The sequence below is a fragment of the Heliangelus exortis genome, chromosome 9 (genome assembly GCF_036169615.1).
Source record: "Heliangelus exortis chromosome 9, bHelExo1.hap1, whole genome shotgun sequence".
NCBI classification, from domain to species: domain Eukaryota; kingdom Metazoa; phylum Chordata; class Aves; order Apodiformes; family Trochilidae; genus Heliangelus; species Heliangelus exortis.
This window is the reverse complement of record NC_092430.1, coordinates 310,815-318,046: the sequence shown is the minus strand read 5'-3', so window position 1 is coordinate 318,046 and position 7,232 is coordinate 310,815.

Sequence of the window (7,232 nt, the reverse complement as noted above, 5' to 3'; positions counted from 1 at the left end):
AGAGATGAAACAAACATCTGAAAGGAGCAGAAAGAAGCATCTGCTTTGCCACCCACTGACAGCTTGAATAACCTTTCTTGTGGAAGACAAAATGGAAACTTTGCTGAGCTTTCTTTTGCCCTACCTGCTCCAGAGGTGTCAGACCAGAAATGATGGTTTCAAGAGAGAAAACACAACACAATCCAGCACAACAACAACAACATCAACCTGAAGAAACCAGGAACACAAACCAAGGGTCCCTAATCAAACCTTAAAAATGAAAACAAGCTTGCTTCCTTGAAAAGAAAGCCCAGGTTGGTAGGGCCTGGCCCAGCTGCTCATCACTGCTCGCTCTTCTGGGGCTCTGCCCAGCTCCCTGCCCCCAGCTCTTCATCCCTCCCTCCCTGTCCTTTGCCCATCACAACTTTGGGCTTTCACTGGCTGTCTCCCTCTCAACACTTCCCAATTCCTCCCTGACGGGTCTCAGAGCCACTGCTGTTTCTCTCTCTCTCTTTCTCCACATCTTTCTCTCCCTCTCCTCTCCTGGCCTTATTGTCCCTCTCTCTCCTGCAGCCTCTCCCCTTTCCTGCCTCTCCCTCCCCTCGCCCTTTCCCCTCTCTCCTGCTCCCTCTCCCACCCCTCTGTCACTCCCCTCTCCTGGGGCCTTTTCTGTCTCTCTCAGGCCCCTGGCCCGCTCTCTCTCCATCCCCCCTCTCTCCTCCTTCCCGCCCTTCTCCTCTCTCTCCCTCCCTGCCTCCCTCCTCCTCCCTCTTTGCCCCCTTCCCCTCCACCTCTTTCCCGCTCCTCACCACTCTTTGTCCTGCCTTCCCTCCCTGCCCAGATCCCCTTCCTCCTGCTCCCCCTCCCAGCTGGGCCGGGGCCGGGGCAGCCCCGGGGTCGGGCGGGCTCAGGCAGCAGGAGAGGAGGAGCGCCCCGGGGCGTGCTGGGAGCTGTAGTCCCGGGGCATGCTGGGAGCTGTAGTCCCGGGGCAAGCAGGGGGCTGCCCGGCGGACATCTTGGTTCCCGGCCCATGCTGGCAGGTGCTCTTTCCCCACTCTCCCCATCCCGCAGCCGGGGAAAAATTCCAGGAGGGCGGCGGGGATGAGCCAGCAGCTCCTAAAAGGCCTCCAAGTGAAGGAGGAAGCATGCAGAGGCGGGGGGGAAGCAAGGGCAGGTACCCTGGGAGGAGTAGAGAGGTGGTCGGAGCAGCTGGGGAGCAGGGCAGGAGAGCCACATCCATCCCAGGTAGGATTGAATCTTGCCGGGGTTGGAAAGAGCAATAAGAAAAGCTTTGAGAGGCACATAGGTGGGAATGAAAGGAGAAGCCAGGAAAATGTAGGCCCTCTCCTGAAGGAAATGTCAGACCTAGCTCCAGAGGATATTGAGAATGCTGAGGTTTTCCAGGACTTCCTTGCCTCAGTCTCCTCTGGGAAGTGCTCATTGCCTGATTGCAGAGGCCACAGCAGGGGAAAGCAGGGCCTGGGACAGCCAAGGAGCCCCCACTGGGGGAGAAGAAGAGCTTTGGCTCATCTAAAGAACCTGCAGGTGCACAAGTTTATGGGTGCAGTCTGAGGGGTTCAGAGGGCATTTTGGGGGTCCTGGAGGGGGCGTTTGGGGATGGGCAGAGGAGGCCCAGCTCAGGTGGAGGAACAAAGCAAAGCAAGACACTGCTCTCCCAGAGACTCTGTTTTCCTGCCATGGCCTGCAGCCAGGTCTCCTCCAAAGTTGTGTTTGCCAGAGCTGCTTTGAGCAGTTGCAAAATTGTCTGCTCTTAAGTAGCTCTGTATCATGCTTTGCTTTCTGCTTCTTCAAAGCTGAAAATGATTTCTTTTGTTCTTTGGATCCAATCAGTGCAATACCCAGACTTACACAAGGATGCACTCGGCTACAGACAGCACAAATGCTCCATTTCAGACCCCAGCTGCTCTGATCTGAGGTACAGAGGCTCTATATAGCTGGTCTGAGGAGGTAGAGAAGGTATCAGCAAGTAAAAGATGCTCAAAATTTTGCCAAGGGAAAAAAACCCAAACCAACAACAACAACAAAAAAGAAACTAACAAAAATAATTCCTTGTTTTTGTACAGCCCTGGGGAAAGCCAATGGATTTTTCCTGGGCAAAAGTTCTGGTAAACATCAGTGGAAGAAAAGCAAGATGAATAGATGTAAACTGGACCTAAAGGAGAGGAAGAGCAATAACCTAAGAACTGTTCCTGTTTATAGTCATTAGATCCGCCATTCTTTAGCTTTTTGTTTTTTTTTTTTTACTTCCTTCAGTGAGAACATCAGACTGCACATCACCTTGTGTCCCAGTCATCACAGCCAGCATCATATTTGTATGTTGGCTGGAAAGAAAGCTCTCCCTCTGTAAAGCCTTCAAAGACTGCATTTGCATTCATTTGCCTCTTTAGTTAGGAAAGAAAAACAAAACAAAACAAAATAAAAAAGGACAAAACATTTAATTTTAAATAAACTCAAGCACAATTCCCATCTAAAAGGGACAAGCTCAGCACGGAGAAGGCTGAGCAGTGGGTGTGCAGTTTCTGAGCAGCCCCACTTGCAGGCAGGGGACAGCAGTACCTGGTCATACTGCCAGAGCTCTGGAAAAGCTTTCTCTTCCACCAGCTGCTTCACTTTTGCCACATCGAGATCCTCCAGACGATAGTTGAGGTCACCCAGCCATAAAATCACACTGCAGGAGAACACAGAGCACAAGTGTGCACGGTCTGGCCACAGGCAGGACCCAGCAGCTCCTCCCAACACTGTCAGCTGGGTGCTGTGTCTGCTTGGCCATCAGAGACAACAAGCAGCAGTGAAAACCTGAAAGTGAAGCTTTATTTTCTATTTTTTGCTGCTTTTAATTCCCGTTCTGCATCCTTGTCACTGCCTCTTGATAACTGGTGCTTCTGATATCCCAGAGATTAAACCCCCCTGGGGAAATCAGTGCACATTGCTGCCACATCCTCACTTGAAAATAAAACAAAGCTGGGAGAGCACAGGGTGGCAAGTGACTTGTCAGACCTGGACAGTGACCACCCTCAGCCCCAGGGTTCCAGTAAAGCATTTCTGACCCCTTCCCACATCCCAGCCAGGAGAACCTGGCACTCTCCTGTGTTCCTCAAGTTCTCCCTGCCCCACGGAGCGATGGGCACAGCCAGAGGGGGAGCATACTCATGTTTGGCAATGGTGAGAGAGGCCAAGTTGGGATCTGACTGGCGGAACTGCATCCGAGAGCAGATGTCCTGGAAGTCCTGGTTCCTCCTCTTGTATTCCTCTATGTGAGCTGCCAGGTGAGAATTCACAATGCACAGAGTAGTAGTGTTATGGAATTTAAACCTTATGGCAACACCACCTTTGTTACCCTGAAAGATAAAAGACAAGGAATTGCTCAGGAGCTTTTACACACAACAGAAGAAACAAGCATCTGCATTATCATCCACTGACTGCTTTCCAAGGAAATCTGAAGCAGCAGAAAGAAATGCCTGAGGTCCTGAATCTCACCCCTGCTTCTGCACAGCCCCTGAGAAGCACTTCCCCACTTCAGCCCAGCTTCCTTTCAGTTACAGCGGGATCCCAGGAGCTCCTGGATCTTCCTCCTATCCTCGCCAGCCCCACCACGGAAACCTCCCTTTCTTTCACACAAAGTACCTCAGAATCCAAGGAAGAAGTCCCCAGAAAACTGACAGCTTTCTTTTCCTCTGCTGCCACAGCTGGAAGGGAACCTACACAGCAGGGAAGAAGGGAGACACTCAGCTGCTTTGCTACTCTGCCATTGGCCAGCAGGGATTCACAGGCCAGCTTAATATTTGCAACCTCAGAAGTCAGTCACTTTCTTAGTTCATTTTCTAGGGATTAGTATTCATAGAGGAAGTATTTGGATCTAGATCGTTTCTCTCACCAGTGTAGTCTCTGGAAGTTTTGTTGGGCACCTCAGGCCTTTCATTTAATATGTCATTTTTCTCAGAGCCAGCAATGTCACTTTTGAGCTCTACAGGAATGACAATCTTCTCCTCTTTTCTGCATTGTTGAGGTAATTTTCCCTCAAAGAGATGAAACAAACATCTGAAAGGAGCAGAAAGAAGCATCTGCTTTGCCACCCACTGACAGCTTGAATAACCTTTCTTGTGGAAGACAAAATGGAAACTTTGCTGAGCTTTCTTTTACGAGGTCCTTCTCAGAAAGTACCTCAGAATCCTGGGGAGAGACAAGTCCAGAGAAAATCATCTTTCTCCTCTTCTGGCAGGGGATCTACACACCAGGGAAGAAAGGGGACAATCAGTGTTTGTACTACACTCTGCTACTCCTCACTTTTATGTTTGAGGCTCTTCTTTTGTAACTTTTGATTCTAGAACCATGGCTATCACCTGAAAGCACAAGGAATAAAAAAATCCCTGTGAACAAAAGGAGTTATTTTTTAATTGCAATTGGCAAGTTTCCAGTCCAGAAGAATGCCCTGGAGAGGAGTCACCTGGCAATGCCTGAAAAAGGAGCCAGGGAAGGGATGGGCAGGACGGAGGAAGGACTTGGCCAGGGACAAAGGCTTAGCAGGGGATCCATAGCTTAATATTAAGGATATGGCTTTTTGGTTCTGAAAGGACAAAGTGTCGTCTTTTCAGGATTTAACTTTCATGTTTACTATAGAAGAAAACAGAAGAAAAAATAGAAAAATCTCCTTAACATTTAACACGGACAACTCTACAGGTGACAACAGAGTGAGACTTGGGGCAGCCAAGTCAACACAGGACAGCAGGAATGAATGCATTTCCAGTAGTGCTATCTTCTTTGGACTCTTACACCTAGCAGTTTAAGAAACACCTCTAAAGTGGAGAAGAAAAATACGAGCATGAATACGTTTGATTAGGAACCAGTTAACAGAATGGTAACGGCCTAGCAAGAGAGGAAGTAGAGGAACCTCCAAGGTACTCATTGCACACATGAGTACACACCACAGGCACAGGCAGAGATTTTACTAGTTCATGGAGTCTTACGTGTAACATGATGCTAGAGACTATGCCATCTGCTGCTCTATCCAGTTACACACTATTCAGAAAAGGGAAAGAAAAGCAAACAGCAGAATCCAGATCAAAAGCTTAACCTCACACTCAGCCTGTTCCTGCAGCACAGCAAAGGGACTCTCGTGATGCAGGACATGTGCTTCATGGTGCCAGACAGAGACTGCAGTAATAATGCCAAGAAATGTCCCCTGGACACTATCTGCTGACCACTTACCACACAGTTCTGATAAAACAGAACTGAAGAACCCAGAAAGAATAAAACCTCCCACTGTAGGCTCTCACAGGTAAAGCAGAAGACAACATTGCATTATCTAAATATACTGGTTTCCTAAGATTCCTTTAGGGCTCTGTGGCCTCCAAACCATAGACGGGATTTTAAAACCTCATAGAAGGAGCTAGGTGTTTGATCACAAGGCAATTGAATGTTTTGTCTGGAGGACAAGGTAATACAACAACCCTGCTAGTGGACATGGAGTCACAGCTGCCCTCACAGCTTGACAAGAAGCATCGCCAACGAGTAACGAATCAGCACATTCACAAAACTTCTTGTGCTGCTCCACCTGATGCCTGTGCTGAAGTCAACAGGAAACACAGTCAGTGCTGACAATACAAACCACCTCAAGAAAAGGCCTGGGTCCTTTTCCTCCTGAGCTCCTCCAGACTTCAAAATCCTGCCTCCTCTGTCCACAGCAGCTGCATCCAACGTAGGGCCAGAAGCTTCTTCCCACTGGGGAGTGCTGAGGACAATGATGTCGTCTGCATCACCTGCATCATCTGCTTCTGCCTTCTCCTGAGCTGCACTTGCTGACAGTTGGTCACTAGGACTATAAAGAGAAAGAGAGGAAGCAGCGTTGGGAAAAATAACCACTTCCTGGCAGGTAGCATTTAGCAGAAGAGTTAACAGCCAGGACCAAAGCACCACGTTACCCCCATGCCCCAGCCCCAGGCTGCCAACGCAGCTCCGCCTGACTCCGCCTCACTCCCCATCTGTGGATGTGCCCACAGCTCCACCAAGGCCCTGAGTGCCAGCAGACGGACACTGTGACTGCCACACTTCAGACATGACCGCAGGCAGCCCAGGTCACTCGAAGTCTTTGCAATGTCCTGGCAGCCCAGCAGCTGAAAGAATGACAGCCGTGAGAGATGAGCGAAGCTGCAGGAGCCCGGCACTGTCCAGCTCCTGGTTCCCCATGCCAGCTCAGGGCCTGGGGGCTGACACAGCCCGTCCGGGGGGAAGCCCTGCCTGTGGACACCCAGGGGTGCTGAGCACTGCCCCAGCAGGAAGGGCTGGAGGGCAGAGGGACTGACAGCAGAGCCCTCTGTCCCTGCTCCGGGGACTGGAGGCTCCCAGCTGGTGGCTTCCTGGGGCAGAGGGACAGCTTCAGAAGCATCTGGAAGATGCAGGACAACTTTGCAGAAGTCAGGCAGCAGGGCCCGCTGCTCCTAAGAGAGATCATGGCTGGTCCCATGTTGAATGTGGAGGCCAGCCCCATCGCTGTGCTGCTGGCAGAGAAGCTCCCCACCCTCTTTGATGACGTAAGGCTGCTGTGGGAGCTGAGCCTGCAGAGGGGCATGCGGCAAGGGGCAAGGACAGCTGCCCTCCAGCCCAGCCCCGCGGGCAGCACTTGGGCAGGGCTGCTGCCCTCTTTACTCCCCTGGGCTCTGCTGGGAGGCCTTCTGGGCTCTGCAGCCCAGCACAGCCTCTCCTTGGCAGGATGAGGCCTCCGCTGCTCCCAGCCCTACCACCCCGCAGCTGCTGGGGCCCCCCAGGCACAAACAGGAGCCCTGCAGCATTCTGGGCAGCACTCTGCTTCCCCACTGCCTGCACCCCCTGCCCTGCACTGCAGCTGGAAACCTAGGGCAAGATCCAGAGTTGGGTGCCAGAGTTGGGTGCTGGCCCAGAGGGGCTTGTGGGGTCACCCTGAAGCAGTGCACTGAGAGCTGCCCCTGTGTCTTCTCTGCAGGCACCCCAGTTCGTGTGCAGGCTCAGCCAGTGGCCCCACTGTCAGGGGAGCCTGAAAGCGTTCTTCCCCGGCCTCCTTATGGCCCTCATCAGTCACCTTGCAGAGGCTGTAAAGACATCAGGCTGCAAGGATACAGAGGCTGTCGTGGATTCCTTTGTCCAAACAGTCCCGGATTTGCTCAAATTCAGACTTGAGGCCTGGCTGCTGGAACAGGTACTCCTGCAAAGCACACACTTAACTCATTCTCCAGGAAACGAAAAGTTAGTTGGATAAATTA